The sequence below is a fragment of the Halichoerus grypus genome, chromosome 8, assembly GCF_964656455.1.
Source record: "Halichoerus grypus chromosome 8, mHalGry1.hap1.1, whole genome shotgun sequence".
NCBI classification, from domain to species: Eukaryota; Metazoa; Chordata; class Mammalia; order Carnivora; family Phocidae; genus Halichoerus; species Halichoerus grypus.
In genome coordinates, this window is record NC_135719.1 from 119,853,970 (window position 1) to 119,879,208 (window position 25,239).

The 25,239-nt window shown below is 43.5% G+C and overlaps 1 protein-coding gene and 1 long non-coding RNA gene across 7 annotated transcripts in view; one reads left to right on the top strand and one right to left on the bottom strand.

The window, feature by feature from the left end:
* The window catches only part of LOC118551577 (uncharacterized), a 53,501-nt gene extending 33,992 nt beyond the window's left edge, over window positions 1–19,509 (bottom strand). Inside the window, exon 1 of the long non-coding RNA XR_013450194.1 lies at window positions 19,126–19,509. This is a non-coding gene — a long non-coding RNA (uncharacterized LOC118551577). The remainder of the gene's footprint in view (window positions 1–19,125) is intronic.
* RAD51B (RAD51 paralog B) overlaps window positions 1–25,239 on the top strand; it is a 561,771-nt gene that overhangs the window by 463,018 nt on the left and 73,514 nt on the right. The window lies entirely within an intron of this gene.

The window sequence follows — 25,239 nt, forward strand, 5'->3', positions numbered from 1 at the left end:
GGGTCCTTTCAGAGACTGGAAGGAGAAAGAAAAAAAAAACCCACAGTTTGCCTTTGGCCTGGGTACTTTTTAGTTGTTTACTTTTTACCTTTCTCTGTGTTTGCAGGCTGCTGGGGAACGCTGGGCAGCCTGGGCTGGGCTCCTTGGTCTTGAACAACAAACAAACAATCCCCCCCAAATTCTTCAGCAGTTAAAAGAGGAATCTCCTAAAATTCATCTCATCTTCCTCGTTCTTGACTTCCTGGTGAAGGTAGAGGTGAAAATGCTCTTACTCATTCTTCTCCATCCAGTGGCCCAGCCGCCTTTCGGGGGCCTTGTCTCCTTCTTCATCCCCCCCCCAAACACACTCTTAAACTCAGCTGCTTCCTGGCCCCCCAGCTCAGGGGCCTGCCTGTTGGGCTTCTCCACTTTGCAGGTGCCACTCCCTCCCCTGGAATGCTTTCTTTCCACCCTTCCCTGCTGAAGTCCTCTGGCCATATAAGGCTGTCCTAAATGCGCTGAGGCTTCCCTTCCATGGCTGACATCCCTGAGAGCAGGGAGCAACCTTGGGTGTGTAACACAATGCCTGGAGGGCGGTGGGAGTGGGGACCTTAGTATCCGCAGCGGCAGTAGTAACAGTAATAATGGTAATATGCTCTCTGGGGCACATGCCACGTGCTAGGCACTGTCCCATGTGTTTCTCTCATGTATTATCCCTAATCCTCCCAGTTATCCTACATCATAGGTGGTATCATCTCCAGCTCGAAGATGAGGAAATTGAGGCTTAGGAGTTAAGAAACTCAGCCAGGGTCATACAGCTAGCAAATGACCGGACCAAAGTTGGAATGCAGATCTTACTCATTTCCACTCTATTTCCTGGTCTCTCCTTAGATGCTCAGGAAATATCTCTGGATTGAATGAATGGCCCTGAAATTGTTTTCTGAGCTTGGGGAAGTCTTTCTGATGGCTTTTATGCTTGGTCCTTTAACTGGGTTCCCTAGACCCTTAGTCGCTCTCCTTCTATACCTGATATCATCCTGTCTCCTGATTTCCCTCTAGGAACCATACCTTCTCATCATGTTATAGCTCCAGGGCTGGGGATGGAGCAAAGGGTAGCCTCCTTGTCTCACATGTCTACTTTCCTCGAACTAGCCCTTATTTTCCTGATCTCTTTTCAGTCACCCTAAATAAATTAGGGTAAATTAAATGAAGTCACTGTTTTTATAGATCCAGAACAGTTGAAGATCAGCCGTATCATATGGGTCAAGCTAATACAGGGCCTCTGTCAGAGGCCTTAAGACAATGCCTGCAAACTTCCCTCACGGAGTAAGAATTAAATACATATAATACATATAAATGACCCCTAGTGCCTGGTATGTAGTGAGTTCCCGAAAAATGTAAATGTTAGCTCTCGTCATATTTATTAATCCTTGAATGGGGTACTAAAATTCCTAAAAGGGGGTGAGACTAGGGAAATACATTAAGATTAATAATTGCTACAACAACTAATATTTAATAACTATATGCCAAGCACTGTTATAGGAATTTTTCATGTGTTGACTCATATTCTTAATATTTTTTGGGGGGGGAGAAGCAGAGGGAGAGAGAGAATCTTTTTTTTTTTTTAATTTTCTTTTTTTTCTTTTAAAGATTTTATTTATTTATTTGAGAGAGAGAGAATGAGAGAGAGCACATGAGAGGGGAGAGGGTCAGAGGGAGAAGCAGACTCCCTGCTGAGCAGGGAGCCCGATGCGGGACTCGATCCCGGGACTCCAGGATCATGACCTGAGCTGGAGGCAGTTGCTTAACCAACTGAGCCACCCAGGCGCCCGAGAATCTTTTTTTTTTTTAATTAACATATAATGTATTATTTGTTTCAGGGGTACAGGTCTGTGATTCATCAGTCTTAAGCAATTCACGGTGCTCACCATAGCACATCCCCTCCCCAATGTCCATCACCCAGCCACCCCATCCCTCCCCGCCCCCCCCCCACTCCAGCAACCCTCAGTTTGTTTCCTGAGATTAAGAGTATCTTATGGTTTGTCTCCCTCTCTGGTTTCGTTTTATTTCATTTAGGAGAGAGAGAATCTTAAGCAGGCTCCACGCCCAGCATGGAGCCCAACGCCGGGCTCGATCTCACAACTCTGAGATCACGACCTGAGCCGAAATCAAGAGTCAGACGCTTAACCGACTGAGCCACCCAGGCGCCCCTTGACCATATTCTTATAACATAATTGTAATTCTCACAACAGTCTGATTATGTGGGTACCATCACCAGCCTCATTTCCCAGGTAGGGTGGTGGAGACAACAGAGAGGTTAATTTGGGGAGCTTGGGTCCCAGCTTCTGGTCCTGGAGCTCTTTCATAATCATCCCACTCTGAAAAATAATGGAAACCTAATAGAAAAGTACTATACCAAATCCTTCTCATTCTTATCTGTCATTTGTATTTTCAGGGGACTGAGTGTATCTGTGAAAGCCCTCTGGTGCTCTTGCACGTCCCCAGGCACCGCCAGGAGGAGGGAGGGCAACCCAGAGACGTCCGCATTCTTGGGAAACAACTCAAAATGGGCAGGACCTCTGTGCACCAAACCCAGCTTCGCCAAACCAGTATTTCCCAGGTGCCAGGCTGCTGCAAAAACCTGTATTACCACAGTTGAGGCTGTTTTGTGAGGAAAGGTTTTTGGTACAAAATTGTTTTTCATATTCAGCTACCCCTACTGGTCTCATTACCCTTGAGACTGCAAAATACCATGCCTTCGTCTTTATAGAGACCAAAACAAAGCCTAGAGATAAACTCAATATTTGCAGCCCTTTTTAAAAAATAGGTACTATGCACTGAGCAAATATTTGGTGAATGAACATAAGTGATTAAACAGTCAGTAAAAAGAAATGTATACAGCCACACATTCCATATTTGCTTAGGAAATGCACACATCTATAAAAGGAATTTCATACATAAACTTTATGATACAGTTATGTGTGTATATGTGTTACTCTATCATATTTTATTTTAATTCTATTTATCCATTTTCTACATGCTCCCCAGTGTGGAGATGGACCACCTTCAGGGGCGCCGGCTCTCACTCAGGCCTCCCCACTCCCGCATGCTGTGCTCTGCTCCCCTTGCCGTTTTGCTTGGCACCCTGTGGCTCACAGAGCTCTGTGGTTCAGGTCGGAGGGCTAGGAGCAGAGGAGCAGAGCAGGTGTCATCTCTGAATGGTAAACGTGATGCTCTATCTCAGTGTTTCCAGCAGCCTTGTCACCTACCAGGGAGCCCCCGAAACGGAGACCGGTGGCGGTGGCGGTGTGAATTGTCTCTGTGTGATGTCTCTGTGTGTGATGTCTCAGTGTGTGCGGAAGGTAGAGGTGCCGTCTTACGAAGACTCCGAGCCTGCCCTTCACTGTCATGCTTCTGCGTGCCCACACGTAAGACGGAAATCGCTTGAACTGACAGAGCTCGTGGAAGAAGAGGTAAAATCAATGCTGTGTTAGGGTGAGCTCTGCTGGGAAAAGCCCGCGCGGGCGGGCTGCCGGCTTGTTTGCACGCACGCACTTGTTTGCATGCACGCACGCGCCCTGAGAGCGGGGATGCGCGGCTTCTGTCCCCAGTGCCCAAGCACAGTGTGTGGCAGAGGAAAGGCCTGCTCAGTACCTACTCGCTTGTTTGCACGCACGCACTTGTTTGCACGCACGCACGCGCCCTGAGTGAGAGCGGGGATGCGCGGCTTCTGTCCCCAGTGCCCAAGCACAGTGTGTGGCAGAGGAAAGGTCTGCTCAGTACCTACTCGCTTGTTTGCACGCACGCACTTGTTTGCACGCACGCACGCGCCCTGAGTGAGAGCGAGGATGCGCGGCTTCTGTCCCCAGTGCCCAAGCACAGTGTGTGGCAGAGGAAAGGTCTGCTCAGTACCTACTCCAGCTCGGCTTCACCATCCCGCGCTCCTGACTCCTTCTCCTCCCCCTGCCTCCGGCTGCCCCCTCTCTGGACCGCTCCCCCTTCGTTTGTCCCTTGCCCCCTCCCCGGCTAGCCCACTCCCCCGCCTGGCTCTCCCCTGTCCCCTCCCTCCGCCACCACTCGCCCCGCATGGGCCTCCGGAGGGCCCCGTCTTGACTCAAGACACCCATTAAACAAAGTGAGACACTAGCAGTCACTGGGCACTTTGTGAGGAGGGCCAATTAGAGGCCAGATTGATCAGGACGAGCAGCAGGACATCCAGAAAGACGCTTTGCTTCTGGGGAATGGGAGCTTAATCCCGTTACTGGCTGGCTGGAGACTCCTGGGGCCCGCGCGCCTCCTTCCTGCTGTGCCTGGGGGGATACCATTGGAGGGCGGCGGCGCCCCCCGCCCCGGAGGGCTCCGCTCGCCAGCAGCCCCCCTCCCTCCCCCGGCCCCCTCGCTTCTCTTTTCTTTTGCAGTGACACACACTGCAGTGCCTCTGAGGTCATTTGTTTCCCACAGCCTCACAGGGCGCTGTGGCAACAAGGGGGACAATGATCTCTCCCAGGAATGATGGGAGGCCTTGTTTGGCCTTAAATAAGCCCCTTCAAGGGAGCAGTAAGGTCTGTTGTGTGTGTGGTTTGTTTGTGCAGAAAATCCTTTTGCGCGTAGTTCCAGTGTGAAGTACTCAGGCAGCTCCAATTGAAGACATAAAGAATCTTGTGTGGGGGGGGGGAGGGGTTTAATTTTATTTTTATTGCTGTTTTGAGACCAGGATCGTGTTTTCCCTTCTGCCAGTTACCCTTTTCCCACTCATGCTCCCTAGACCCCAGCGTTCTTTGGATAGTTTTAGGCAGGAATTGGCAGGTGTTGGGGCAGAGGGATGCCTGTATCTGCATGTTGGCATCTGACTTCCCTCAGCTGTGGGGAGGCCGCTCTGGGTGAGTCCACCAGGGATTTAGTAACCCGGCACTTTTCTCATCCTATCCTGGGCCCGAAGATCGTGCTTGGGACTGGATACCCAGGGCTGGAATTCACAGCCAAGTGAAAATGAGGTGGGAGGAAAGAGTACTTTGTGGGTTGCCTCAGAACAGACCGTCGGCTTTAATGCCAGAGCTTCAGGGGACTACAAAGGAAGGCAAAGGCCTGCGTATGAAATATGGACTATTGGAGTCAGGTTTTGTGTCCAGTTTAGCTGTTTAATGAGGAAAGATGTGAGATGATGTCTACCCACACCTTGGTCGTACTGCTCATGCTGTCTCAGACAATGTACATATTTCATCTGGAGAAACTGAGGTTAGGTGGTAGAATAAGCCTTTCCCAAACCACATGATGAATTTCAAGGCTTGAGATTAAAACCCGGGGCCTTTCGTTGACCAGATCGTTAACTAATAAGTATGATCTATGAATTCTTTCCTCTCGTTCCCAAAACAGGATACTCTCTCATCTGAGCAGTATGTATCAGAAACTGTATGACTGCCTAAATTCTACTTTTAAGCTATCTTTTCTTCCTTTGCTTTTTATCAGTCATATCTCCAACTGTTTATAAAATTTGTCACCTCTTTGACATATCAGATGCAAAAACTATTGGCTTTATGATTGGGCCACTGGAAGAATATAATATTTTTTCCCTTCCCTTTTCATTTCCTGACTTTTTTCCAGTGATAATTTTAATACATTTGTGAAATACTCAGGCAGGAAGGAGAGTTTTCCAGATGTTTCTGTTGATTGCTGTATTGCAAACACAGAACAGTTCAAAGACTGGTATCACTATTTGGTAAATTAAAGAAACATATTTTTTTGATAACTACTTATCCTTAAATTTAATAAACATTCCTAAGATGAACTTTTCTCTTAACAACCTTAGTGTCGTTTGAATTGTTCACAAATTCTAAAGTGGGAGTCCTGGAAATTTTGGTACATAGATTGACATCTTGCCTTATTTCTCTGGACCATCTGCTAAATGCTTATTCTCAATTGTTCATTAGCTTCAAACAACAAACACACCACAGTCCATTCCAACAGATAGCCTGTGTTTCTGACAGTGAGAGGACATTGACCAGACCATCTTCTCTCTGGCCATGTTGGAAGTGTTCCAGTCTTAGCTAAAGTAGACCGACTCATGTTTTAATATTTATTATAAAGGAAACAAATGTAAACAAATAAAAATCACTAATATAGGTCTGTGGCAGAGGATGAACAGTAGAAGAAAACTGCTGATCTACAGTCATGAACAGGCCACCTTTGGAAATGTTTGACTCTAAGGAAATGCAGATTGTGCCTGGTGGAGCTGCCTTCCCTCAGGGCTCATCCAAACATATCCCTAGAGGTTCCTTGCCTACTGGCAAATTCCACTGCCTCTTCCAGATGCATGGAAGATGAGTTTGATTAAGTTCAAAATGGTAACCAAAAATGTTGAATAGCAAGAAACTGCCTGTGGTAGCTTTGGGAGCTGGTAAGTAAATAACAGGCTGTTGTCCCACACCCTAGTTGAATGCTCTCAAGAGGTTCTTATGTTGCTCGCATTAGTGGGCATGTAAATGAAACCCCTGTTGGCCTTGGCGGATATTGGCCTCTTCTGTGACCTTGTTTGACTGAAACAAAAAGTCATTGGTGGAACAAAATTTCAGAGCTCTGAACTTGGTTGAAAGAAAAGGGCAATTCTCTGAATTGGGTAATTGGATCGCTCTCCCAAGTGCCCTAGGCTTATATCAAACATATAAGAAGGGGATTAATAACTTCAGTGTATAAATGAGCTTCAGGCGGCTTCCAACTGTAACATTTCACTCTCAGGAGCTTTAGGACATAAAAACAGATTTTTCCAGAGCATTTTGAAGTGCTCTTTATAAAATGCAGGAAGGGACTGCAGACTGCTGTGGAATCCTTTTAATTGTGTCTGGTCCAGTGTGATGAGCAACCTAAAAGCCTTTACAAAATGGCCACTTAATAAAACCGTTCATGAGTTGTATTGTTGGAACTAAAAGATGATGCCAATAATATTTTTCAAATTGTGCTTGATACTCATTTCCTTGGTAATGGTTTTATTATCTAGACTAAATTAAATGGTATCTATGAAACAGAAAGCTCACCATCTTCCGATTCTTTATAGCTGATTTGGAGGACTCCAAGACTCACCACAGACCTATATCCTTATGCGTGAGTTGTAAGGGGTCATTTGAAAAGCTGAGAACTTTTAAGAATTAGTTTATTCATTAATTTGCTTACTTGATATTTATTTAATACCTACTATATACCAGACTTGAAAATAAAAATTAAAAAAAAACACATAAAGTAGAGTAAGATCCATGAACAGATATTTGAAATTCAGGCTTATAAGGATTGAAGGAATGCATGAGAAGGGAGCCATTACTTCTTAGGAATGGGGAAGTCCAGAGAAGGCTAATGGAGGTGACAAGAGGTTAATCCATGAGGCAGAAAAATGGAGAAGGGTATTTTAGGCAGAGGACTCAGGACTGAAAAAGGTTACTCAGAAAGGCTGTTTGTGATCAATATGACCCAGATAAAAGATGCAGGCCAAAATTGTCATCTTCTCTTGGAGGAGAGGGATCAAGAGGTGTTTCTGTTGGGTCCTGAAGAAATTATATTTTTAGTGATGGAGGCAACTGCTGGGGTCACAAGTTGGGTAGAAAAGGAGAAGCAAAGGAAAACTTCTGAAAAATGCATTGTTTTGAAATGTATCTTTAAGAGTATGAATATTTTGAGACCTCTGGCAACCACATAGAAAAGAAGAGCTCATGGGGGAACATTCTAGAATTGATTCTTATCTTAATGGCTATTGATCTATCTGGATGCCAAAAAGCGTTTGCAGAATTCTACTATTTATCTATCACTGATTCAATTTAAAGGTAGTGTTTTTTCACTAAAAAATATTACTAAAGCTGGGTAGAGTTGCTTCTAAGAACTAGAATACCAGATAGCTAATCAGAAAAGGAGTTATCTTTAATCATGCCCCAAGTATTTATTTTCATTTTTCTCTTGCAATTTTTACAGAAACCTGTAAAGCAGCTATTTTACCTGCATAGTCACAAGTGAGTAAACAGCCTCAGAGAAGTTAAGTAAATTCCTCAGAATCCCAGGACAGACAGTATGAGACAAAGCCCATGTCCTCCCTCTTAGGCATACTCTTTCCCACCAGAGCTAGATCTTCAGGCTTATGTCCACCTACAAGAGTAAAGGCAGACATTTGAATTCTCTCCTATTTGTTTTGGTTTTGTCACTGATCATGTTTTTCTTCCTATAGAGATGTGTTTCCTCCTCCTCCTCTTCCTCCTTCTTTCTATAATACCTGGATGCTTCTAGCTGGAAGCGGCAAATAGGTTCCATCTTCCATTCTACTCCAAATGGTCAATAGTGGTGGCTTGGGCTGCTGTATTGTAACTGTCTAGCAGCAGTTCCCCTGGGCTCCATGTAGGGGTGGGAGGGGCAGTATGTGTGCTGCATATCTGTTATCAAGGCTGCTGCTTTAGGGTCTTTACTTCACCGCCAAAGTGGTGAGTGAGATAAATCACTTAAAGTCCTAAGACAAGAAAGCCATGCCTATTTCCCAAAGTAGGGAACATCCTGCTGCTACATAAAGAAAGGAAAAAGAGCAGTGACTTTATAAGAGAGATGTGCAGTCTAAGAATTAGAAGGGAAAGTCTGAAGGAGGCTAAATGAAATAGATTACAAACATCTGAAGGGTGACTGCAAAATCATGTAAGGATTTTGTGGCTCATTTTCAGGGTAGCTGTGGAATCTGTTCTTTTCTTTTTTTAGTTTTATTGTATTTTTTTCCCTCTATGTGCAACAAAATGGTGACCACAAAAAGCAACAGCCTCCTACATCCCTTGGCCGTACAGTTTAGCCAGTACCCAGCTCTCCTCCTGCAGTCAGCTCTGGCTTGTCCTGAGGAGGCTGGTGATTCATCCCTTTTGGGACCTGAGACATGACTCCATATTGGTATCACCCATTGGGCTCATTGCTTGAATCCCCAGATTGTTCGTGTGTTTGTTGACTTTTCATCTAAAAATAAAAGTCACTTAAGGCAAATAGCTTAGTGCCAATGGTTTTGGCTATTTGTGAAAGTTAGAAACTCATTTAGGAAACCACCATCAGGATTTTCTTGGCGTTGTATCAGGTTTGGCATGTTGTGCTTCAGCATACCAGCTCTTGCACAGATTGAGGCCACTGAGTTGGATTATGGAAAACCTCCCTAGGAAAATTAGAACTCAGGAAGTAGTATTGGTGATCCACAACATATTGCTATATTTTCTAAGGTTCTCTTCTGGTCATACCATTGTTCTTTCTTGGGTAAAATGTGAAACTGGTGTGCTACCCTTTTGATGGGAAAAAAGTGTTAGCTGCTTGGCTTTGGAATTTTGGGGCAACTCAGTCAATGACTTTCCTCTTCTGTAAACTCCTATTCTTTAAAATGGGTGCCACATCCTTCATTTTCCCTCCCGAGTCCTTATACATTATTTCTGGCTGCTAGATTCCATTCCAGAGCCTGTTTCATCCAAGTAATGGATGGAATAATTGTAATGACTAGCTTAGTACAAGTTGCAAAATTGGAGACCTAGTCATCTCTCCGGGTCATACAGAAGTCACTTCTGGACAAAAACTGCTGTATACAATGTATATTTTTAAAAATGATCTTTCTTCTACTTTGTGCTGCAAAAACAAACTTTGAGGGGATGCTTCTCCCACAGGATATGGAAATGGCCTTGGGCCACGTCCAGGGTTACTGACACAGCTGCTGTTTCCTGCAAGGGACATCCCACATCCAGAAGGGGAAAAAGACAAAGTTAAATATATAGCAAGAGGGTAATGACTGAACCTATTAATGAAAATGAAAGAATTTGCCTATTACACAATCTGTTTGTAATAATGTACAGCTATTGGCAGGAATTACAGTTTGTTTAGAAGACATATTTAAACTCTTCCCCAGAGGGCAACCAATCCAATATAACCTAGCAACAACATCATCTACTTATGGTGCCTAATAATTTCAAAGTTCCTTTGTGTATCTAGTTTTATATTCACAATGACCTGAGGAAGCTGGTGAGTTGGATGGAGAGGTAAGCATGGACTAGGGAATGTAAAGCAAGGGAAGGAGTTTAGACTTTATTCTAAGCATGATGTAAAGTTTTAAGCTAGGGATGGACATGACATGATATACATTTTAGAAAGATCGTTCAGCTTGCTGTGTGGAATATAGACTATAAAGGGGCCAGAGTGGAAGCTAGGTGCTAGTCAGGAAACACAACATTAATGCAGGTGAGAGATAATGGTGGCCTGGACGGGGTGGTTGTGGTGGAGGGAGTGAGAAGTGGTTAGATTCACAATAAATTTTGAAGAAACTACTTATAAGAACTGCAGATAGATTGAATATGAAGTATGAATATTAAAAAAAAACACAAGATTGTCTCTAGATTTGTCTCAAGAATTGTCCTAGATGACTCTGGGAATTTTTTTTTTCTATGAAGTTCCATGGAGTTATTATTTAAGCCAAAAAAATCTAACCATGTTGAGAAGAGCAGATTGGATGGAAGAGAGTAGGGAGGGATTTCTGTCCTAGAAAAGTTGAGTTTGAAATGTCTGTTAAACAGGCAAGTGGAGATGTCAGGTAGACAGCTGACTATATGAGTCTGGAGGCCAGGGGAGTGGGCTGAACTGAAGATAGGAAAGGGGCTAAGGACTGATCTTGGGAGTACAGCAACACTTAGGAGCCAAGAAGAGGGGAGACCTTTAAGGAGACTGGGAGTGAAGGGATGGTGAGGTGGGAGGAAATCCATGAGCATGTGATTTTTCTGGAAGCCAAATGAAGAAAGTCGTTCAAGAAGAAAGGAGCCAGACCTAATGCTGCTGAGAGATCAGGTGAGGTGAGGACTGAGAGTTGACCCTTGGATTTGGCAGGATACAGTCAATGGTGTCCTTAAAAGAGTGTTTTTCAGGGAAGTGTTGGGGATATAAGCCTACTAGAATAGGTTGAAGAAAGAATCAGAGGTGAGAAAGTAAAAACAGAGGGAAGGACAACTATTTAAATGTGTTTTGCTATGACTAGAAACAAGGAAATGGAGAGGTAGCTGGAGAAGTCAAAGGTGTTTTTATTTTGTATTTTTGTAGTGATGAACATAATTAGTAGAAAGGGAAAATGTGATAATGTTGGAGAGAAAATAGGATACCACTAGTGCAAGGACCTGGAGGATGTAGGAAGGGATGGGGTACAAGTCCATGCTGATTAGGTTAAAACAGGTTGAAGCAGGACTGCTTATCCATTGGAACAGAAAAGAAGGAAGACTACAGGGGTATAACTGCAAGCAGGCTAATAGATTTGGTGATGTGAGGATGATGTCGTTTTCTTCTGATGGCTTCACTTTCTCAGTGAAATAAGACATGAGATGGTCAGCAGAAAGTGAAGAAAGGAAAGGGAAAATTGGAGACTGGAGAAGATTTGATAGAATAGTCAGACAGTCTTTACACTTTGCCACCACTGCCTTCGATTCCTTCATGGTTTCATGAGAAAATAGATGCTAGGTCTAGACTTGGTGATTTACTCAGCAGAGAGAGAGAGAGTCCAGAATAAGATAGGACTCCCTAAGTAGTGCCGCAGCTCACAAAGGAGTTAAAAGAGTCAATTCTGGTGCTTCCCTTAGCAAAATCTAAGCTCTATTGGAGCAGGGAGAGAGTATGTTTTTAATCACTATTATGTCCCTAGTGTCTGGTATTGCATGGCTAATGATTGAACATGCTATGAGCTGCAATTAAAATGCATCCAACCTTGTGTTGTGCTTCCTAGGGTCTTCTAATGGATGTTGGCCTGATACAGTGGAAGGTTCTGAAAATGAATCCGTGAATGCATGTATGTTTCTTACTGTAGAACCCTTGCTCTTCTCACCACTGTGCAATCTCAGTGATGGAATTGCTTTTCTATTGTTGGGAAAACTGAGGCACAAAAGTTACCTTGGCAAAGACTTTTGCAAGTCAGTGGACAATTTTGTGACATAACCGAAATCTTGAGATTCTCACCTTTATAGCCCTGACCACTTAACAACCTTGCAGTCCCGGTGGGGTTATAGCTTTCTATAAATCTGGTACTTAATCATTTAAGGAGATGGCAATTTATCTTAAATACATACCTTATTATGGATGTGACACACTTAGTACAGATGGTCTCAGAAGTTTTTCCTGGCTTCACCTACCCTAACAGTATCTAGTAGGTTAATGTCAATATTAGTTTTACTGTTTTAGGTAACTTTGGTATGCTTCTCATTAGCTGGAACCGTAAAGAGCTCAGTTTTACCTGCGCTAAGGGATCCCTAAATTCCTATTGGCATCTGAGTGTGCAGTCCCCTGTCGAAAGTGAGGTCATGTTTCTCCTGGATTGTGCCTGTATCTGATGAGCCTGGGCTGGCGTGACTCCGAGACAATGAAATCATCACAGCCATTAGCTCACCCGGGCCCTATTAAGATGTGGCCTGGCTTTCCACCCATTTCTCTGGCCTGGAAAAACTGACACAGTCATGGTTTGTAAAGGTTAGTGGAGAAGGAGCTGCTTCCACAACCAAAACGGCACCACCCTATGTAGACCTGGAACTGCTCTGCAGCTTGATCTTGGGAAACAGCATTCAGGAGCCAGGGTGCGAGGGTTTTCCTTAATCTCCTTGTGCGTGATGGTAAAGTTCAATTTGCCTAACGTGCTCTTTCTCCCATCCCAGCTTCTGTGGTTAATGGGTCACTCTGGAGCAGTGGCTTCCAAACTCTTCACTGTTTATTCTATTTCTCTTTACAGACCCTGCGTTTTGAACGTGTGGGCCTAGTAGACAAACTGTGATGGTTAAATAATGATTCTGTTTCTTCATTGACACCTGGTGCTGGACCTTCTGCCTCTGATCTCCACCCATCGTGTTTTCTCAGGGATGCCTTCCCCTACCAGGTGCACCTCACAGAGTACCCTTGAGCTCATCCACAGAGTTCTTTGCACAATTACAACTAATGATTTGTGTAACTGCTTATCTAGGCTGTGAGCTCTGTGAAGACAGGGACCACACTTGTCTTGTTCGGACCGTGTCTTTTACACGGCTATTTCCCCAGTGCCCAAGTCTTTGCTTGACATGCAGTGGGTACTCGAGAAACCTTTGTTGAATAAATTAATGAATTAGCTGATTTGATTCCAGTGAAAAATAAAAGGAATTTCTCCCTTGTATTGGCTTGGGAAACCTTATGCTATGTAAATTTGACAGGATTTTTGAACTGTTGACAAGAGCTTGAATGAAAATCACCAAGTTTAGAATGATGGTTAACTCTTGTTGGGAGAAAAGATAATGCCAGTGGGGAGGGATTACACAAGAGGCTTTCGGAATATCGGTAATGTTCTGTTTCTTAAGCTAGAGGATCCCTCGAATCCAGGGGCCCCAGACCTACTCCTGAACTAGAGGGACATGCCAAATACACCACCTGCTATTTATTCCATGTATACCCAAGGCAAAAGCCAAAGGGCCAGCTAAGGATTTTATGAAAGTGAGAGTGTTATTAAAGTGGCCTTATTATGTTATAGCTCTTATGACTGTTTGCCTAAATGCCTTGACAAATACCTGTTCCCTGTTCATATCTTTGAAGACATGCGAAGCCACTGAGAACAAGCTATGCTGTCTATCCTTTTGTATCTACTACTTCTTGAACCCATCTCACTTTCTTAAACCACCTGTTGAAACTAACCCAAATTAAAAACAAAAACAAGCAATCACTCAGCAATGGCTAGTTGAACACCTACTGTGTGCTTTGTGTTATAAGCTATAATTAGAAGGTTGAGTCCTGTCCTGAGCTTCCTGGGGACTTCTACTGGATATCATCATGTAGGAAGGAGAAATTTATCAGAGAATGGTCTGATGTCAGGGCAAAGTTTTAGTCTTTCTTCATGTTCTGATACCCTCCTGTGTGGGTCACCATCTTTAGAAGTATCAGAGATATCTTGGAAAAGTCACAGCACCTGCCAACACACTTGGGCAGGGACCCAAGTCGGATAGCTTGTACTGCATTGCTCCCTGGCATTCAGAGACCACCTGATACCAGAAGCTTGCTAAGCCCAACCACAGGGGAATGTCAGGGAGTGGGCCCAGTCAGCCTTCTCATCAGATTGCAAAGAAAAGTTGCTTAATAAATCAGTAAAGCTGAAGATATTCTTGGCAGTTTAAATAGGCAGAAGGAAGACCATGCTTTCTGTAGTTTCAATGAGTTCATTATCCAAAGGCCAGAAGTGACCAAAATTGCTGATGGGCTAATTAGATATAACTCAAGGGCCATAAAGCTTCGTAAGAGTCATTATGTGGGAATATTAATAAAGCACTTGAGTTCAGCTCCGATTAAGAGGGAGAATGTGTCCAGGAAAATTGCAAGGTAAAACCTGAGAAGGTAGATAGTATGGATATTACTGGTCCAAAATGGAAGGGTTTAATATATTTCTGAGCTCCTAAAACAAGATTCCTAGAAAACGGATTCCCCAAGTCTTTCCCAGCTTTCAGATAGGATGTAAAACTAGAGGCTTTAATCTTTACTTGTGGTTGTCTAAAAATCTACCCTATTTTTCTTAGGAAAGGAAGCAGTTGCCTTAACACCTTGGCCAGATTCCCAACATGTACAGGGTGGCCCATTTAAAACAGGCCCGTGGATGCTTCAGAATGAGGAAAGGGGTTTGTTGTAAAGCATCATGTGGATGTGGGTGTTTAATGAACATGAGCTGATTAAATTGGCCACCCTGAATTATAACCTCATGCCTTCTGCAGTTCCTCTTCAGTTTTTAGCTTGAGATGGTATTCTTCCTACTTTTCTGCCCAAACTTGTTAGGCAGAAATTCTACCACTATTAAAACTGCTCGTGCTTTCCACCCAGAGTTTCTTTGTTTCAATGGTGAGCAAAAGAATCTGGTCTTGGAAATACCTCTCAACAAATTCGCTCTCTGAGCCACAGTGATGTCCTGCATCGGCCACACCCACATCACCTCCCCTTCAAACCTTCCTGCCTCCATCTGCTTCCCTGTCACTGGCTAACACAATACCAGTATCTGTCTGGAGCAGATAGCGTGAGCTCTGCCGCAAACAGAGGAGGCCTTGTCTAAAGATCGAGAGTGCCCTGCTGTAGAAATAGGCGACCTGGGCTTATGGTTCACTTTTGCTAATAGCCATGTGTGTGGCTTAGGAGAGTCACTTTGTCTTCACAGGCCCCGAGTTCCTTCATCCATAAAAAAGAAAGGGTGAGACAAAAGTCAGTATTTCTCAAACTGGAGGCTGCAGGTATTTGGGGTCTGCATATTCCATGGGATTTTACATTCTTTATGTGTTTACTTGAAAGATATCATAAAGACAATACTTAGCAATTAAAAGACATTTTTAAAAAGTAAATCTTAAGTTTCTTAAGTTGATTCCTGAAACCTGGTCTGAGGTTGCCTAGGCGCTAAGTTCTCCTGGAGGTTTTTAAATGTGTTTTAGATGTCTCAAATAATTTTTTTCCCTTCCAAAGGAGTTCATATATCACTCCAATTTGAGAAGCACTGGACTGTTCCCATAGGCTCACAAACTGGATATAGAGGTGGGACAAAATATTAGCTTTAACTCTCTTATCCTCATCCTACCTGACCTAATTAGTTGGGGACCACCCCAATATGTTGAAGTCTGTTAGCACATGAGCTTCTTTTTGTTTTCATAACTGAAATATTCCCTGTTTTCAATCACTGTGTATTAATTTACACAGAGCATGTTTCTGCCAATAGCTATTTCTCGTTCCCTTTAAGACTAGGATGATTTAATTTACTGGTGACTGATCTCATAGAGCCCACCTCCCTCTAGAAGAGCTTCTGGGTTGGTTGAAGCAAAGAATTGAGCTACTCTTGTCAGTGACCTCAAGACTGAGCAATCATGACAGTAGTTTATGTCTGCATTCCACTCTTAACAGACATTCTCTCTTTTGATTCTCACTGCAGTCTTGTGGGATCGATGAAGCTGGTAGCTTGATGCCCATTTCACAGATGAGGACGCTCAGACTCAGAGAGGTGTCTTGTGGGAACTCAGTTTATGTGTTCTTTCCAACAATGCACCTTCATCCAATACCAGCAACAAAGATATATTGGGTAGCTATTTGCCATATTGTGTTGTTCCACTGTTATTTGTTCTAGGAAATCCTAAGTGGAGCTTCTCACTCAAGGATAGACTGACATTGCCGGGCTTACTCAGCCTGACAGAAGTCACATGCCATTATTTACCAAAGACCCATAGCCGGTCTCACCCAGCCCAGTTCCTGGTACATGAAAATTACTCAGTAAATATTTATTGGATGATGAGTGGCTGAATGAATACATCTAAAAAAAAATCATTCTGTCATCCTTCTGATAAAAATTTATACATCAGAGATAATTTTTGCTGCACAGATTTTTGCCAACATTTTTTCAAGTTGGAAGTCAAGAGGATTTGCTCCATGACTGCTAAGGACTTTAAAGGGAAAAGAACAGGGAACTACTGAGAGAGAGGTGCACTGGGACACCAGTAGAGAAAATCCCCTTTCTGGCTTTATCTACCTTCCTGTCTCTGATCCATTTCCTAGGCCTCAGAGTGGATATGGGAGATGATGTCACTTGGTCTGCCTGGAGTTAACTGAAATACTCACCCCCACCATAGGGAGAGGAGAGAAATGCTGGAGGTATGTGAAGTGTAAGTGGAAAGGCAAATAAATGGAAGCAAGTTGGAAGGTTAGAATGGAGAGCAGAAGAGTTGGTGGGAAGACAATTTCTGTGGTGAGGATCAGTCTGAATGGGAAGGGAAGAGATGTTTTGTCTGCTTCTCCTGCAGTGTGGTTTGGCTCCTTTCCCTTTACGTCCCAAGAGAACTATTAGTGACCAGAGACATCACATTTTAATCAAGGCAGCTCTTGCTGGACTGGTTGGTGAGCTAGGCTCCCATGGGTGTGGTGAAGTTGTAGCAATGAAGAGACAGGCTGCTACTCACAAAGGGATCCACTCACCCTCTTCCGCTGTTGGTCGCTTCTGTGGTATCTATAAACATACAGTGTGTGCTCACATACTCATAAATGCTAGTTATTGTCATCTGATTGCATTGTCTATGAAAGTGGATTGCCTGGAAAAAGTCATCCCACTTCGTTTGTATATACTCATTGTCCCTGGAACCACTTCCTGAAATTCCAGGCTTTTATTTTACTGTCATTCCCTTAAATTGCCTCTTTCTCAAAGCCCCAGGGTTCTGGAGATGTTCTTAAAGATGTGCTTAAAGTGGGCTTCTAAGCAGCTCCTGGAAACCATGTAGCATTGTATGGCTCTGCTCAGCCAGTGAGGAGGCTACTTTCCCTCCCAATCATTCCTCTCTGACAGGGGTTTTTGGTCATCTCAAAAAGCTAAGAATGTGAGGGGGCCAAAGTGAAATTGCAGAGCATATTCACTCAGCCAAACTGAAACACACATGATTAACTGACCACACACATGGTCTCAGAATGACATCTCACTTGGGGAGTAAAAGCCAAGGATTGTGGTTAGTGCCCCCGCAGGCCCCAGATGGTTGGAGTTAATATACACCTGTGCTTTCTGCCAGGTAGTTTTCATCAGTTTCCTCAGGATGTCAGTGTGTGTGTGTATAATTAAGAGTATTTAATCATATTATAATTCCCCACAGAGAGATGGAGCGGGGGATGGAGCAGGGATCATTGGCTTTTACGGTCTCAGTGAGAGTCATCAGTTGAAAAAGCAACAGAGAAAAGCCAAGTCTCTGGTCTGTGTCTGTGCCATAACTCAGTCAGGAGTCAGCCTGGCACCCCCCCCCTCCAGTGTCACTTCAGTGAAAACCTTATCCCAAATCTGTAGCTGCAGTCTCAAGGTTCTCGGCGTTAGGTTAGAATACTTGAATTGCAGGAAGAAAAACATTCTAATTCTACTTCCATCAAGGCCGTGTTTTGTGTAAACCCACAGAAGGCAACCTTCCGTTTGAAAGAGTCGTGGCTCAAGGCTCGTAAAAATAAATGAGGTGGGCACTTCAGTCACTTTAAGTTCCATCTGATCAGTAGGGGGAATTTAATTGGCATGAGTTGATAGGCTTCTAAATTAAAAGTGCGGAATCTAAACCATGAAATCATTGTCTTGTTTATTCTGAATTCCTCACTTTTTCCAATTTCCCTATATATTCTCTTTTCTTCATCCTGTCAATTGCCAAATTTAGCTGCTGGAATTGATCTCTTATTTTGGTTGAAGGAACCAAGTCACACTGACAGGAAGTGGCTTTTCAGAATCACACAGCTAGTTAGCGAGTTAGGATCTGGGTCACCGGAATTCCAGTCTTTCCACTTTACCAGGTAAGTCATCTTGGGGAAATATATTTTTACCTGTTTCTTGGAAGAATTTTATTAACATAATATGTAGGGTTGGTGTAAAGCTGTTGAATCCCTATGTTGTACACCTGAAGCTCATGTAGCATTGTGTGTCAACCATACTTTAATTAAAACACACACACACACACACTTCAAAGACATGTTCTACTGATGGTGTGTTGATAGCTTCCTGGGGGATGAAGGTGGCATGGTTAAAGCTGAAAGGACTCCTGGGGACAAGTGGGAAAAAAAAAAAAAAAAACCCTCACTAGCACAGTGTCACATGGCTCTTTTTGGCCCAACTGGGCCCAGGTCTGTTGGCCTTTAGATCACACCACTATACTTTCTGATACCAGAAGGCCTTGTTTACAGTTATTATACTCTTTTAATTTACTCTGATTCCTCTTCTTAGATAAGAAACCACATCTGGAGAAAATCAATTAATTTTTAATTTGCTCTTAAATTTCCCTTCCCTGGAAGCAACCAATGCCTCTTGTCATTTGGTACTAATCCCCTTCAGCATTTTAATCTCTCTGGATACTTGTGAGTTGGAGTCTTATTAAACAAGATAAAAATATGTTTTACAAGCTAATTATTTAACTTTTCAAGGTATCAACCATAAAATTATAACAGCTCTCATTCAAGCTTTTTCAGAATTTTTAGCCTAACCACATATACTGGTATACCAGTTGTTCACAACCCAGGGTGATATTGCCCCCCAGGGGACATGTGGCAACATCTGAAGTCATTTTGGCTATCACAACTGGAAAGGCATCCTACTGGGGTCTACCCGAGGATACTGCATAACATCCTACAATGCACAAGACAATGCCCACAATCAAGACTTACCTGGCCCAAAATGTCAACAGTGCTGAGGCTGAGAAAACCCTGTAGCGTATGATACAGACATACACAGAGTAAATGTAAATGAACTAGCTGCTGGTTGTTTATCAGTTTTACTTCTTCAGGATATCCTCCACAACCAGGAGGCTGTGCCTAGTTACTTCCCATGAAAGACAGCTGATCCTCAGGGTTGGAAAGTGTGTTCCACAATGAAGTTCTACTTCCAAGGAGGTTGTATTTGGTTTCCTCAGAGTGTTACTCTCTGCACCCACTGTTCAAGGTCTCCACCAGCATATTTTGCTGCCCCTCATTATCAGGCATATAATGAGGGGTAGAATACAAATATTTCCCCAGGCATCATTTGGTCTAAAGTTGAACCTACCAGGTGGTAAGCTGCAGCTTCTTACAACCGATCACTTGTACTCTGTGTAAGTCCCAAGGCCCGTTCCAAGAAGACAGAGGTGAGCAGGTAGCCCCGGAGAGCTTCACTGGATGGGAAGTTTGGGGTTGTGGGTAGGAGTACTTTCTGCTTACAAGCTTCTTTCTCAATATCCCTATTTAGGTATACGGTCTGTTGAATAATTCAGTGACCACTTAAATTTCTTCTCATGCGTCAGCTTTTCACTTTGCAAAAGCAAAACCCATTTGATTTTCTTTTTTTAAGTTTCTTACCTTATTGAATGGAGGAACTAAGAGTAGGGAGGAAAAATTTTTACCAAAATGCATAAATCAGGGATTTTTTAAATTATTTTTCTTCCTGAAAGTCTTCTGTTGTTTACATGGTAGAATTTTATTATTAAAGAGATTAATATAAAAATGAACCAATTCTCAAAAGTATGAGGCAGGATTGCCCAATATGGCTCTGTCCTGGCTGGTCTTGGTACCAAGTGAGTCTCTAAGCAGCTGGAACACTAATGACACCTGGAAACAATAACCACTGGGAAAGAAGTTGGGGGCGGGGGGGACCTTAAAGGAGGAGAAGGGTGATAAATAACTTGTAAAGCAGTTGTTTGCCTCCCAGCATAGCCAGGTTGGCATGTCTGGTCTAAGCGTGCACTAACATCATTTATCACATGTGGTAAATGCCTATGAAGGAAACCATTCCCCAGTTTATTGATCTGATCTGACTAAAGGAAAGTTGTGTTGGGGTCAGATTAAAGTTCCCTTTTCTTGTTTTCATCCTCAAGTTGCAAATTATACCCCTTTCTAGCATTCTGATATGCAACTGGTTACCTTTTAAGCAATTGCTGTGAAGAATTACATGACAAGTACAAAATAAGAAGAATTCAATAAAAATAACTTTGCATTTCCTCTAGTACCTCTCCAAAGCTGTCTGAAAGAGCTCCTCCTCACCACTACGCCCCAATTGTGGGTGACAGTTGTGTGTAGAAAGTAGTGTGACAACCCCTCTTCACGTGGGCTGATTTCTCTGTCACCGTGGCCTTCCGGGATGGATGGAGGGGACAGAGGAGAAGCTTGTGGGAGTGCACTGCAAACAGAGATGGGCGACTTAAGTTACTACAATTGCCATCTGTCTCTGTTTTGCTAACTCATTAGCTCGGACACCACATTGTGTTAATCCTCACTTCCCCTGGCTATGAGCTGGCTCCAGATCTCCAGGGAACAGTGGGACTGCTCGGCCTGACTCTCCCGTCAGCTGGGCCACAGCCTCTCTGCATTGGGCAGCCTGCCAGGTCTGCCACCCCTCACTGCTGCATCACATTGAGCTGAGGCTTCCCAGCCCCTACAACAGAAACCTAAGCCTCCAGACTTAGCTCACTCTTCCAAAGACTCTTCTAGTCAATGTGATAGGTTTGGGCCTTTCTACCCTAACACCCCCTCCCTCCTAACACCCCCTCAAGGCAACTGGCAACTTCAGGCTGACATCTTGGAAGTTGGATGGCAGTGTACCACCAACCAAATGCTCTTCTGTGCTTTCTGTGTCTCGCAGAAGAGCCCATTGGGCAGCTAAGAAAGCAAGGCCTAAGTTGTCCCCCAGACTATATCCAAAAGGACATGTCTCTTCTCTGGTCCTAGTCTAGCGTTAAGAGCATTCAACGACGACACTTATGGCCCTGTTTGAGAATAGTTCAGAAATGTCATTGTCTCTGCTGGTGCTCTGGCTAAGATATAGAAATCATTTCTGCTGACTTATTTTGACCTCTCTGACCCTTGGTTTTCTCAGCTGTGAAAGGGTATTTTCTGAGAAGGACTAGATATTTTGTGAAATCTTTTCCAGCTATAAAAAGGAAGTATGCTGTACTTATTAATAGCAAAATTTGCTAATATTTACATATATGCCAGACACGACTCTAGGCATTTCACATATATGAAATCATTTGAGTTCCCATGTGGTAGGTACTATTACTAGCTCTGATTTATAGATGAGGAAACTGAGGCACGGAGAGGTTAAGCAGTGTGTCCCAAGGTAAACAGCTGGTAAGTTACAAAACCAGAATTGAAATCCAGAGGTTAGCTTCAGAGTCTATGCCTTTAGCCACTTCCTGTGGTCACTTAAGGTGGCCCCTTAAACACTCCATCTGCTCTATTCCCTCAGCATAATTTCCAAAGTTTGCAGGTTCTTTAGATGTGATCTCATCAACATTTAGGCCAACTTCTCCTTGGGAAGTTACTGTTGCCCCCTTTGTACAAACAGAAATTTTGAGATAAAAGCAGGGACTTACATAAGGCCACACACCAGCTATTGGCAGAACCCAGGAATCCTGCTTTCCTGCTGGGGACTCCATCTGCTAAGTGTCTCTCCCACTCATAATTATGATGAGCAGAAAATTCAAATATTAGAGGTTAAGTATTCTTTGACCTGCTTAACCCTTGTCACGAGAGCAATCAGGAACAGCTCCATAGACATTTGGGTTAAGTTCCCAACTCAAAAGTTGAGTGATCTATGCAGGATATAAAGCATTTATAAGCCTATGACTCATACTAATGTAGCAATAACATACGGTTTCCCATTCCTCTCCTTGCTGTAAGGCGCCCACTAAATATCTTGCACCTCTCTGGATAGCAGGGGTCGCAGCGAATTCTGCAAATTTCCTCCCACATTCAGTCCATGCGGGGCTTGTCTAGGGATTTTAACAGCCGGAGATGACAAAGAGCTTGCTTTTTTTGGTCCTTTCTGACTATCTCTGCCCTGATGCTGCCTAGTACCCGACTGACCCTTCCTATTTCCTCCCGTCTCCCTGGATGGCATATGCTTTAGCATTTTGGTTTTGAGAGCTGATCCAGAACTCCTCTTTACAGAATTCTCTCTCTTGTCTGTCTCCAGAGGGGTTTCTCATGGAGCAGTGGGAAGGGGATTGTTTCTGCCTCTCATTTACTGCTGCCTTTCCAGCTCAGGAAGACTGCTTGCAATGATATCCGGGGAACAGGGAAAGCATATGCAACTTGGGCCGCCCGAAGACTGGTTTGTGACACTTGAAAAACCCGAATCGAGATGAACCCGTGTGTCCATTCACCTCTCCCTTGCACGTCTGGACCTAACAGAGCAGAATGAAAAGCAATACCGAAATGCCAAACTTATTGATGGCATTTCAGTAACAAAACCATCTGGGCCATGGTAGCAGCAAGGTTGCTTGCTGCTTTTTTCCTCAGCACAGTTAAACCACGGGCCTATTCCCCTCAAACTCCAATTCCATGTTTAACTGAAGACGCACGGAAATAAATGCGTGTTGGCAGGAAGACAAGCCCTGAGATGAAGCAGGAGGCAGGCTGGCTGATAGAAGGGCTGTCATTTTCATTTCTGCTACATGGCAGCAGCCTCGGATGGATAGCATCCAGGTAACCTGCAGTGCCTGCACCTTATTAAACTCCTGTTGGATTCAGAATTTACAGCCAAAATGCACCTGGAATATTTCAAGTTGGAACTAGATTTTGGTTCATTTGTTCTCAAAAGTGATGTACAAATTGATTGTGCAACCTCCAGCAAGTGACAGAAAAGCCTTCAGAGTAGAATTTCTGTTAATAACTTTATTTCTTGATTTACAAATTCCACAATGTTGATTTAGTATCAACTACTGAACAGGCATTGTGCCTCTAAAGCAGGATGTCCCTATAGGGCATGTTTTCTCTCTATTTACCCTTTTAGGTAGGACTCTCTTTATTGCATGTGGCAGAAACCATCCTCAAAGTAGTGTAAGCAAAAGTGGAAATTATCACAAGGATACTGGTATATATGCAGGAGCTAAGGATAGGGATGCAGCTGACTTCAGGAACAGATGAGACTGGTGTTAAATACCATCAAGTTAGTCTCTCGCTCGTCTCTCTCAAGCTCTCTTACGTGCGCACACACACACCCCGTTCATCTGTTCTGAAAGACTTGTCACCAGATGGATGTCCTAGACCTGCCCTGTTGATGCAATAGCCACTAGATACATGTGGCTCTTAAACACTTGAAATGTGCTGGAAGTGAGGGGTGACTGGATGGCACAGTCAGGTAACCATCGGACTCTTGATTTCAGCTCAGGTGGTGCTCTGAGGTTCGTGAGATCAAGCCGCGCATCTGGTTCCATGCTGGGCGTGGAGCCTGCTTCAGATTCTCTCTCTCTCTCTCCCTCCGCCCCTACCTTCCCCCCCCCAAAAAAAACAGTATCAGGAAAAATAATGCAAAATATCTCAATTTTCATATTGATTACATGTCGAATGATAATGTTTTGGATATGTTGCGCTGAATGCAATATATAATTCACATGTATTTCACCTTTTTCTTTTTATTTTGTTTCATGTGGCTACTAGAAAATTTGAAATTACATTTGTGGGCTGCATTATATTTCTATTGGATCGTGCTGTTCTAAATGGCTTTACCAAATATCTAGAGCAACACAAATCTCTCCATGCCTTAGCCTGAGTTAGCTTGCTTGAGGATCACTGAAAGGACAATCAGACACATATGGGTATCCCCCACTTTTCAAAAGCTCATTTTATGCCACTTTGCTTTTATGAAAGAGCTATATCAATACCTGTTCTCATTAATGAGAGAAATCCGAAGGATTTTTGTTTTTATGAAAACAACAAAAATAGCGTTCATGCAGTGTGGGTTCTGCAGTGAGAGGCAGGGTGCCCCTGAGCAACGATGGGGCCCTGCCCGGCTCCTTCCCCAGGAACCACACTCTGCGGCATCTCCGCCTCAAGCCCCCAGAGCTTTGAACTGTGTCTGTGAGCATCTTGCTTTCTCTCAATTTCTTTTTTGCATCCATTAGCAATATGTGTCCTAAGGTATCAGAAAAGCCCGCGACAGGTTATTTTTTTTAGTCTGGGAATGCTCAGAACTTTTTCCATATAAATTCATGGTGTTTGCTTCTTTACTTTATGCCATTTCAGTTTACAAAAGGTTTCAGAGGCACAGTCTACTTTCAGATAGCAGGGGGAAACCGTACGTACACCAATCAAATATGTGTCATCTTACTCCATCCTTTTTCCTTCCCTTTACCATTCGTGGTGACTCCTACTTGAGCTGTAACAGTTTCTTCTTATTGAAAGTGGATTTATATACTCACCTGAAAGGTACTTTTTGAGCCCCTCTTCTATGCTAGGTCTTGATTAGGCACTGGGGGAGAAAAGTTCTCAGCCTTCCCTGAGTATCTCTTCTAGCGGATTTAGCCATTTTTTGTTTGCTTTTGTGACCGTAAGCTCAGTGCAGGAAGTGCACTTCTCCGTGTGGCTGCATCTGATGCAACCTGATCAACCCTTAGAGTGAGCCTGAGTGAGACGAGAACTTGGATTTCCAGAGTCAACATTCGGTGTTGTCAAGGGTGATGTGAAGGATGCTGACAGTAATGAATCAGGATCTTTCCATGATGTAAATCTATGTTTCTTGTCCTGCTTTTGAGGAGCCAGGTTCCAGAGCCCCTTTCTCAGGGATGGAGCTATGGAGATATGGTCATGTCTTCTTCGTCATTACCACCACAAAGAGAAAACAGTTGTGCAATTGGAAGTGCAATTTGAGATATTTCTCCCCACCCAAAAGACAATTGTTTCTCCTGACTTCCCGGCAGTATGTGTATGGAAGCTTAATCAGGTTTTCTTTTGTTTTGTTTTAATTTAAGTAGCTTTTAAAATTAAGTGTAACATAGCAAAAAACTGATACATCACAAGTGTGCAATG